The sequence below is a fragment of the Manis pentadactyla genome, chromosome 6, assembly GCF_030020395.1.
Source record: "Manis pentadactyla isolate mManPen7 chromosome 6, mManPen7.hap1, whole genome shotgun sequence".
Classification (NCBI taxonomy): Eukaryota; Metazoa; Chordata; class Mammalia; order Pholidota; family Manidae; genus Manis; species Manis pentadactyla.
In genome coordinates this window covers 19,281,021-19,291,044 of record NC_080024.1, presented here as the reverse complement: position 1 = coordinate 19,291,044, position 10,024 = coordinate 19,281,021, and the positions used below count along the sequence as shown (strand labels likewise).

At 47.2% G+C, this 10,024-nt stretch overlaps 1 long non-coding RNA gene across 1 annotated transcript; it reads left to right on the top strand.

Annotated features, from left to right (window-relative positions):
• Positions 1–1,538: 1,538 nt before the first annotated feature.
• LOC118927605 (uncharacterized) lies at positions 1,539–7,332 on the top strand. The gene is made up of 3 exons (XR_005030897.2): positions 1,539–1,938; positions 5,938–6,184; positions 7,111–7,332. It is a non-coding gene; the product is annotated as an uncharacterized LOC118927605 (long non-coding RNA).
• The last annotated feature ends 2,692 nt before the right edge of the window (positions 7,333–10,024 follow it).

Below are 10,024 nucleotides of genomic sequence, written 5' to 3'. Positions count from 1 at the left end.
AATCACAACTTTGCACTTCCTCATGACCTTTGGTTTGGGGCTTTATTTGAAACCATGTTTGCTTCCTCTGTTCTCAATGGCTTTATATGTACAGCACATCTCTCCCGATTGGATTGCACCCTGGCCTCCCATTGCATCTCATGTGTAGCTGCATGGGAGAATGCCCATCCAGCCCTTGGGGGTGCCCTGCCATCCAGGCCACTTGAAAGGAAATCTTGCATACTCTTCATAACCTATATTTTAAGACAAATCCTTTGAGGAAAACCTTCCAGAATGGGTGAAAAATTTCTCCAAGCATTTTTATGTGACAATATAAAATCTTATTTTTATAAAAAGGACCACTCTAGGATCTCAAATCTCGTGGGGAAGTGGGGAAGAAGGGCCGTTGGCCTGGAATATGTGCTGTGGGAAAGGCCTGGAGGGACAGGAGTTCAGGCTGCCAGCTTCTGGAAGGCCACATAAAACTGCCCAGCACATCTGCCAGGTCCGGCTGAGAGCACACCTTCAGAAGCAGGAGGTGACTGACTCGGCCCCTCTTCCCCATCCTAGCCAGGGCAGTCTGGGTGAGCAACAGGACCAGCTGCTGTTGAAATGAACCCCCCAACCTCACCCTGGGACTGAGAAGGGGCCGGAACTCAATGGGATGGGGGCAGAGTCATAAACAGCTCCACTTGGCTGCATGACACTGTGCTTATCTCTGCAAATATTGACTCTGGAGGATCAAACAAGTGGCCAAAAAAACAATAATATTTTCCCCCAGAGAGAAGGTCCTGTTCCAGGCTGCCGGGACCAAGCAGGTGGACAGGCAGCAGCAGATGGCACGCCTGCAAGGTGAAGGTCTCCTGCAGGGGCACTGATCTGGCTCAGTGGGTCCCTCCTGAATCAGTAAGGCCAGGGAAGGAAAACTGGGCTCAGGGGCCAAGAAGTGGTCCTGGAGAACACCGGGTACCCCATGTTCTGGATAGGAGTTTTCGAAGTCAGAGGATTGCTCCAAGAAGCAAAAGCCCCACAGTAAAGACCAGCTCGGGTTTGGCAGCCATTGAGTGGAACCCACTCTTTGGACTAGACACCCTGCCAGACTACATCACATGTCACTGCACTCAATCCTTGCCGAAGCCCTGTGAGCAAGGTGTTCTAACCCTGTTTTACAGATGAGGAAACCGAAGCTCTCAGTAGTTCAGTGACTTGTAAAAAGTCACCTTGTAGGTTACCTGGCAGGGCTGGGTTTGGCACCCCCAGATCACTGCCTCTAAAGTAACCTCATTTTGGTTGTTTCAAGCTATAGAGTCCTTGGTGTTACAACTCAAATGTCCCTTTCTACACCGAAGGTCCAGAGACCAGGAACCTGGACAAAGACCAGGAACTAAGGTCATGGCTGAGTCTCTGGGTTGTTTACAAATTTGTAACGATGTGGATGGAAATAATTATTGATTCTCCATTCTGGCTTGTGGGCAGAAGGCACAGTTTGGAAAGTATTGGCAAGATGCCCAGTGTTCAGCCCAGCCATGCAGTGTGTGTGTGTAGTGGCGGTAGGGCATCTGTGACTCTAAACCTTCCCTTCTGCTCAAACCCCAGACAATGATACCCTACAGTCCCGTGGCCACTGATTGTCTTTATGATATAGCAGAGTCCACAGGACTCTTCTCTATAGAAGGAAAGGGCTGGGTCATAGAGGGAGGCGTCAAGCTGGAGGTGGACATGGGGATGAAAACTGATATCCTTAGTGAAGAGAACAGTGATGGAGAAAAAGAAACAGAGAATGCTGAGAGAAAGGCACTGACCCCAAGATAAGCTACAGTGTGACAGGGAGGAACAAAGAAACAGGAGATAGAAATAATTGCACTGCGACACGTTGCAGAGAGGAGAAATGCTTTACAGAAAGTGAAGAAGACAAGTTTCACTGGAGGCGACAGCTGGGAAGATTTCCGTAGGAGGAAGGTACACATGGGAGGGTGTGGGTACAAGGGGGTGAGTGGGGGACTGTGGAGGGCACTTGGAGCAGCAGAGAGTGCTCAGCACTGGGGGACACAGTGTCACTACCTCTGATGGCCCTGATGTCCTACCAACTATCAGCAGTCCCCCCAAAAGCAGATTTCAACCAGCACTTTTCAGCACCATAGCTGAAACCCTAGGAGAACGCAGAGTTGAGATGTGGGAGAGGGAAAAGAGATTCCAGAAACACCCTTACAACCAACAGCCAGAGCTCTGATTTCTGGTATCACCCCCAAGAAGCCTTCCTAGCCTACTGTTTAGCTGCAAAGCTCCCCACAATCCATCCAGAGGCTCACATTCCCCTTGCTTTGCATTCATAGCTCAAAAGAATTATAATCAGGGTTACAGTTCCCTATAGGCTCTTGTATTTGTGTGTTTCAAGTGTTGTGTATTGTTTCTTTTAATAGCCTGTACATTTCTCTACTATTCCTGTTATATCTCCTTCACAGTATCTGGTGCAGGGCTCCTGTTCTTTTGAGTATGTACAACACTCTCTACTTCTTCTTTTAGTAATTTATACTTCAAAAAAAGATTCCCATTCTTATTAAGTTTTATGCCATTCTCCCGGCCATGCCTTCCATTAAAATCTCCCTTCCTACTTGATAGTTCTTTACTGCCTTTCATGGGCATATATTATCTTGTGAAAGTAGAACAGCATTTTTATTCTCATTTTGTACATGAGGGGACTGAACCTCAAACACCTGTCTAAAATACTTAATGTGGCCAAAAGATTAAAATACTCTCTACATTTTGTACCAACATATGTCCTACAAGCTGATTTTAGTGGGTATTCCAAGGAGCATCTTTTATTTGACAAGTTATGTATTTTATTATCATGTGTAAAGGAAAAATAGTATAATAACCCTGTGTTTTCAGGTGTATTATAGCTTGCAGTATTTTATTTAAATAAAATAAGAGGGTTGAGTTGAAGAAAAACACTAAGGAAATAATAATCAAGGTGGTTTAAAGATACAGCAAAAATTAGAAGCAGGCTCCCTGATGACTGATGTTTGGGAAGCTCTGCTTTGTGTCAGCTCTGTACATAATGGCGTTCAGCAAGTGGGTTTTATTGCCTGGCTACAGCCAGGGTGAAGGGGAAGGAATGCCAAGTGGAGTGGCCAGTGCTCAGGGAGTGAAACCACAGGTTTGTCGAGGAGCTTCATTTCTTCAGGTGGCAGTTTTTCCATTTATGCAAAGATGAATCACCAAGGCTGCCCACGTGTAGGCTTGTGGGAAGAGTGGGGTCATCTCCCCCTACTGTGGAAAAGCCAGGTAGATGGGGGTAGGGTATAGCAGGGAGGGCTGTGGTGGAGAGGGGTGCGCAGGAATTGGAGATCAGTCTCTGCCATCTGGGAGAGGGAGGAGATGGATGGAAGACACAAAAAGAAACAAAGTGACATGAACTCAGATCTCAGGACAGCCTAGACTGAGCTCCATTCCCAAATGGAGGTGTTTAGCAGCAAGGGTCCAGGGACAGATGAGGTTTGCCTCACCTTCCGAAGAGTGTTCTGCCAAGAGTGCAGTGAGAATCCTATTAAAGAGAGGCTTCCTTCCCCAGGGAGCTTCCCTCACCTTCCCTCACTGGTTTGGTTTCCACACTGGATGATTTCATCACTTCCTCCCATAATCAAATCTCCCTCCCTGCCCTTCCATCTCCTGGGGGCAGTTGCAGTCTCCCCAGCTTGCTTCTGATTGGAGGAGAGGGGCTACATTTTAATAACAGAGCAAAGGAGAAACGAGGCCTGCCTGTACAATTGCAGTGTGTTCTCTGTACCACTTTCTCCCAGACGGGAAAGAGGTGGGAAGGCAGAAGGGTGTTTGTTTAAACTCATTTTTCACCTCTGCCCCCTGTAGCAATTTTGTAAGAGACAAAATGTGTCTCCAGCAACTTCTTGTTTTCCCTGACTCTCTGCTGAGACAACAGATTTTCTGGAAAGGGGGGAGGGCCATGAAGGGTGTGAGGTTGAGGAAAGGGTGGGAACACTGGAGATGGGAGGCCTGTGTGCTCAGTGGGGCACACAGGTTCTGTACCCAAATTGCAACACGCTTTTGTGGTGGACTTGGGGTTCAGCTGTAGGTGGGGCTCGGTTATTTTTGTTGTGACCACGGTGGAGGCTGGTGCCCTTGAGGAGCAGAAGGCAGGCAGGGCCTAAGAGACTGCGATTTCGCATTGCCAGGGCCTTGGAAAAGCTGGCGGGGTCCCTTCCCATCCTTAATTTTTTTAGCTTTGCCTGCTTCTCAGTGGCTTCAAGGTGGTGAGGGTGGAGGTAATGGGGAGATGGGATGACTGTGGGGGCTTGAGCAAGTTTGCTCAGACAGTTTTGTGAGGCTGAGATCCACTGAGCAAGCAAGAGAGAGAGAGAGACCCACTGGGAAAAGCCGAGGGGAGAGCTGAAAACCAAGCAGAGCCGTCCTAAAAGTAAACGTGAAGCTCAAAGTCAAGAATCTGTTCTTGTGGAGAGGGGCTGAGGGTGGCAAGTGGGAGCAATCTTTCTCCCAGTGGAAGGCCAGGCTGGGGGGGGCAGCAGGGATTTCCAGGGAGGAGAGGGGGTGCCTGCAGACAGATTTAGGATTAAGAAGTCTGCTGAGTTTCAGAAGCTGCCCCAACGGAATGAGATGGGCTGTTGTTTGCCAGGGCCTGAAAGGTTTATATAACGATTCCAGATAGAGTATCGCCAAACAGATGTAGTCTTGTTCCTCGAAAGAAAAGCTACAGCAGGGAGGAGGGGTGCAGGGCCCCTCTAATGGAGGCAGCAGCCTGCTTAAATTTTTTATAGATGCTGCCATGCTTGAAACCTTTTCAGGGAAGCCAGTTTTCTCTCACTCTGATCCAGGGCATCTGCCTCCCCTCCTGGTGCTGCCTGTCCTGTCTTCCTTCTCCAGGAAGTCTCAGGGAGCACCCTGTCTGGCTCTGAGCCCTGCCCTAGATGACCAGGACACTCTGGCTGGGTCTGGCCAAATGCCAGACTGAGACTGCTCTGGTGGCGGTGGGGACCCGGACTCCTCACTGTGGTATTCTGGGAGGCAGTGGGGACCCCAAGAGTGGGGATGGAGAGGGAAGCCGTGGGAGCTGGGTCCCTCATAAAGAACCTGCTGTGTATGGAGCTGGCCTTTCCAATGACAGGCCCCCTGTCGCTTCCTTGCAGTCACATCTAGGGTCCCTGCAATGGCTGTCAGTTGTATTTGGGTTGGGAAATAATGCTCTAGGTTCTATATCATCTCCTAGGCCTGACAGGCTTTGAAAGCCTGCTCTCTATAATTAAGGAGGCCTAGTGCAGGGGTCGGCGTACTGCAGACCTCAGGCCAATTCTGGCCTCTATCTGTCTTGTAAGTAAAATGTTACTGGAATACAGCCATGCCCGCTTGTTTGAGTGTTGTCTTTGGCTGTTTTGGGGCTGTAATGGCAGAGCTGAGGAGTTGTGATGGAGACCGTATGAGGCCCACAATGCCAAAAATATTGGCTCTAGCGTCTTTTACTGAAAACGGTTGCCGACTCCTGACCTAGAGAATTCAGGCTGAAGGATGCTTTGCTCGACACCCCCTCTTCAGGTGCAGTGGGTCCCAAGGTCTTGAATCCATCGGAGATTTCCACAACACCTTGACCTCAACAACCCTCCAAAAGGGGAGGGCAAAGACTGTGATATGTTTAATGGGAGCACCTTTGCCTGAGGCTTGGAGCTCTGCAGTGCTCGTCAAACGGTGAGCCCCAGAGGTTGGGAGGGGCAGGTGACCCAGTGGAGGTGAAACGGTTGATTCATTTTGTTCTTGCCAGCCTGCCTCTGGAAGGCAGCAGTGGCCCCTGCTCTTCAGGCCATGAGCAGAGCACTGGCCTAGCTTCCCCACGGATGTTCTCAGCGGGGAGCTGGGGGCTGTGCCCATTATGCTCTCTAGAGGCAGCCTGCACAGTACCTTCTGTCCCATGTGCCCTGTCTCCTCCCCCTTGAGGATGGGCTGGCCTGGGGCTTTTAGACCAGCAAAACGTGGAGGAAGAGGTGCTGTGGAACTTCTGGATGCCAAGAAGCCTCACACCTTCCACCTGGCCTTTCGGACACTGGCTCTTGGGACACTCTCTCTCGCAACCCAGCCGCCACGCTCTGAGAAGCCCAAACCACAGGCAGAGGGCATCAGAAGGCCTTGCTGTTTACCACCCAGCTCAGCTGCCGGCCAGCAGCCAGACTCCACTGCTGGCCAGGTAAGTGAGCAACACTCTGGGAAGTGAAGCTCAGTCAGGCCTTCAGAGGCCCCAAGTGCCAGATGTCGTCCGCTAGAACATGAAAGAGCCCCTGTGAAACCTATACAACTGAGCCCCCTCAATCCACGGAACCACGAGACATGATGCAAATGGCTGTTTTAAGACTTAAGCTTTGGGATGGTTTATTACACAGCAAGAGGTAATCAGAACAAGGTCAGTGGCATGGGGGCCCTGAGGGGCACCGGGGACAACTGTGGCCACATACCTTGAGGTTAGCAGCAGTTACTGAATTAGAGGTTTTGTGTTCTGGGGGAGTGGAAAGGTAAGGGTGTGACATCTGGCTGTATTATATACTACAGCCCTTTCTCAGTTTATGATCAGGTTATGATAAACCCATCAGAAGTTGAAAAATATCAGATGTTGAAAAATGCTTTTAAATACACCTAAGCTGCCAAACATCAGAGCTTAGCCTAGCCCACCTTAAACGTGCTTACAACACTTACATCAGCCTACAGTTTGGCAAAATCATCTATCCCAAACCTGTTTTATAATAAAGTGCTGAATATCTCACATCATTTATTGACTACTATACTGAAAGTGGAAAACAGAATGGCTACATGGGTACAGAATGGTTGTATGTCAGTTGTTCACCCTCGTGTATACATGTCCCACAGAGGGCTAAGGGCTTCTTGATTGTTTCGTTTACTCTTTGCAACAGCCCTCTGAAATAGGTGGTATTATCATCCCCTATTACAGATGAGAAAACTGAGGTTCTCAGAGGTGAGGTAACTTGCCTCGAGTGAGTGGGGGAGTTGGGCATGAATCCAGCCAGCCAGGCCACAAAGCCCTTTATCTTAATTCCTCCACCAGCCTCCAGGGCACACATTCTCATTCTGATTCTTTTCTTTTGTGTCCTCCCCATTTAGGCGCTTCACAGTCACCCAGTGTGATCCAGTAACTTCTAGAGGGCAGGGCCTCTGGGAGGAGGTGTTTTGTTTAGACATTCCAAAGAGAAAGATGAGGAATGGTGACCGGATCCAGTTGTTGGCCTGGCTCCTGAGGCTTGTATGCAGTCCTGGCCTCTTAGTTATCCCAGAGCACGTTTTTCATTTTTCATTTTTTCCACAGTGATGCTCCTCAGATTATGGAGTTTCCCACTAAGGACTTGGATCAAAAAAGCCAGAGGTCCTCATGCCTGTTTATTTTGTTTCAGGACTCACCAAGGAGGAGGTGGTGCTGGTCTGTAGCAATTCCCAGGGGTATGGATAGAACATAGAGGACACTTCCTCTGCTCAAGCAATACTCGAATCCTTTCCTACCTCTTCCCTTCCTCCAGAAACAACCAAAACTAACAGAAAAGCCTCCATAGTAAAAACGCCTGCAACCCATGTACACAAGATGTTTAATCATAATACATGGATATGACATTATATAGTGTTATATGACATGATTGCCTTTTAAAATTCCTCCTAGTCTACCATGAAAAAGGTGTGTAACTTTGTCAGTCATCAAGGAACTACAAAATAAAACCACAATGAGATACAGCTACATATCCACCTGAACAGGTACACAGAGAAAAAATGGGAAATGCCAAATGTTGGTAAGGAGGGGGAGCATGTGGAACTCTCGCATACTGCTGATAGGAGTATAGATTCATACAGTGAGTTGGCAAAACTTTCTGGCTACATCTATTAAAGCCAAACACATGTATGCCCCTTGATGGAGAAATTCCACGTTTAGGTATAGACCCAATGGAAATGTGTGCACATGCTCAACAAATGACATGTTCGAGGAGGTTCACTACAACTCTGGTCATAAGAGTCAAAATCTGGAAACCACCCAAGCGCCCATCAACAGCAGAATGGATAAATAAATGATGGTGTAGTCATACCGTAGAACTCTACCCAATCATGAGAAGGAACCATAACTACAGCAAGAATATGGACAAATTTCACAAGCATAATGTTGAAGAAAAGAAGCCGGAGACAATGAAAAAGCATATTATGTTTTTTTTACGGGAAATACAGAAACAGGCAAAACTCATCCTGGCTAAAAGTCAGGATAATGGGTACCCTTGGGGAATGGTAATAACTGGAGGGGGGCATGTAAAGAGATCGGAGTGCTGCCAATGTTTCATTTCTTCACCTGGGTACTGGTTATATGGGGTGATCAGTTTGTGAACATTTATCAAGTCTATGATATGTGTACTTTTTTGCAAGTAGCCTACACTTCAATACAATGTTTTAAAAAATATTCCTCTCCTTCTGATGGCTTTTTGGAGAAAAATCTCAGCTTGGGTCTGGCTTGTCTTTAATACTTGTCTTTAGACTGGCTCGCCTTTGTTAACCAGGGAGAGTGTGCCAGGCTCAGTGGCTTCAGTAAGCAACAGTATCCAGTTCAAATGAACTAACGTTGTTTTGTTTTCATTATGTTTATTTTTATGGTTGCTATCTATATAAGGTTGTCAATACTGGTTTTCCATTTATGGTAGTGATATAAAGTTTTTTTGAAAAATAGCTTTAGGTAAAAAAGAAAAAAAAAGGGAATTGACTTACACTGAAAAAAATCTTGCGTAAATAATAGTACAGGTGGTACTTAGTTAAGGTAAACCTTGTGAGGGTGGAGTTTGTGAAACACTTCGTAAATGGAAAAAAGCAGGGATTAGGGGGAGGGGAGAAAACCAGTTTCAGCCTGTCTCCATCTCTCAACAAGTCCTCACTGCCAGTATAGACAGGCTCTCAGGCCTAAGGACATATCCTTTATGAGGACTCTTAAGAAATTTAAAATAAGGTATGCTCCAGGAATGGTGGGCAAAACAGGGGCCTAGGATCAGAGAACCTGGGTTCCTTCACAAATAGATATCCTGACTGTGTGTCAAGCACTGTTATAGGCCCTGGGCTTGCAGTAATGAAAAAAGTGGTGGCCTTCTGGCCAGCCAGCGACCTGGCCTGGGCCTTGGTCAAGCCCCTCCACTTCCCTAGGCCTCAGTCTATGGAGGATGATCTGTGACTGAAGCCTCAGCAGAAGCCGGCCCTTCTGGAACAGAACTCTGAACTTTGCGGGGCTAGGAAAGGACCTCAAAAGAGTGGGACTGGTGGTGTGTGTACACGGTAAGGGGGATAAATTTGGCTGTTAACTGGGGAACTAGGAGAAAAGAATTGGGGTGTGGTCATCAGATGTAATAGGAAGAGAAATGAGTACTTCTGCCTTTGTCAGGTTAGCCTCCTTTGCCTGCTTATCTCCTTAAGTTCTTGGCTAAGTGATCAAGAACTTTAAATGGAGGTGAGGGGGAAGGAATCTCAAAAGATAAATGAGTAGCTGACCAAATGAGTCAATTAGTGACTCTTCTAGCCTCTCAACTGATTCATCACTTTCACCCCAGCTGCTGGGCACTGCAGTGGGGACTGAGAAGCACCTGCCCTGCCAAGAGTATTTTTTAGATGCTGCATTTCATTCATTCAACACATTTACTGAGTACCTACTAAGTGCCAGGCACTATATTTTTGACCTGTGTCCTGTCCAATGTGTTAGCTACTAGTTGCATGTGGCTATTGAGCATTTGAGGTTTGTTACTTCAAACTGAAATGTGCTGGAAGCATGAAATTCACTCAGAGCTTGAGGATTTAGTATGAAAAAAGGAATGTTAAATCTTTCATTAATAATTTTTAATGCTGATTACACATCGAAGTGACATTCTGAATATATAGAGTTAAATGAAGTATAAAAATGAGTTTCATCTACTTACCATATTTTAATGTGGCTACTAGAAAATCTAAAATTGTACATGTGACTCACGTTTGTGGCTTGCATCAGATTTCCACTGGGCTGCATGGGGCTAGA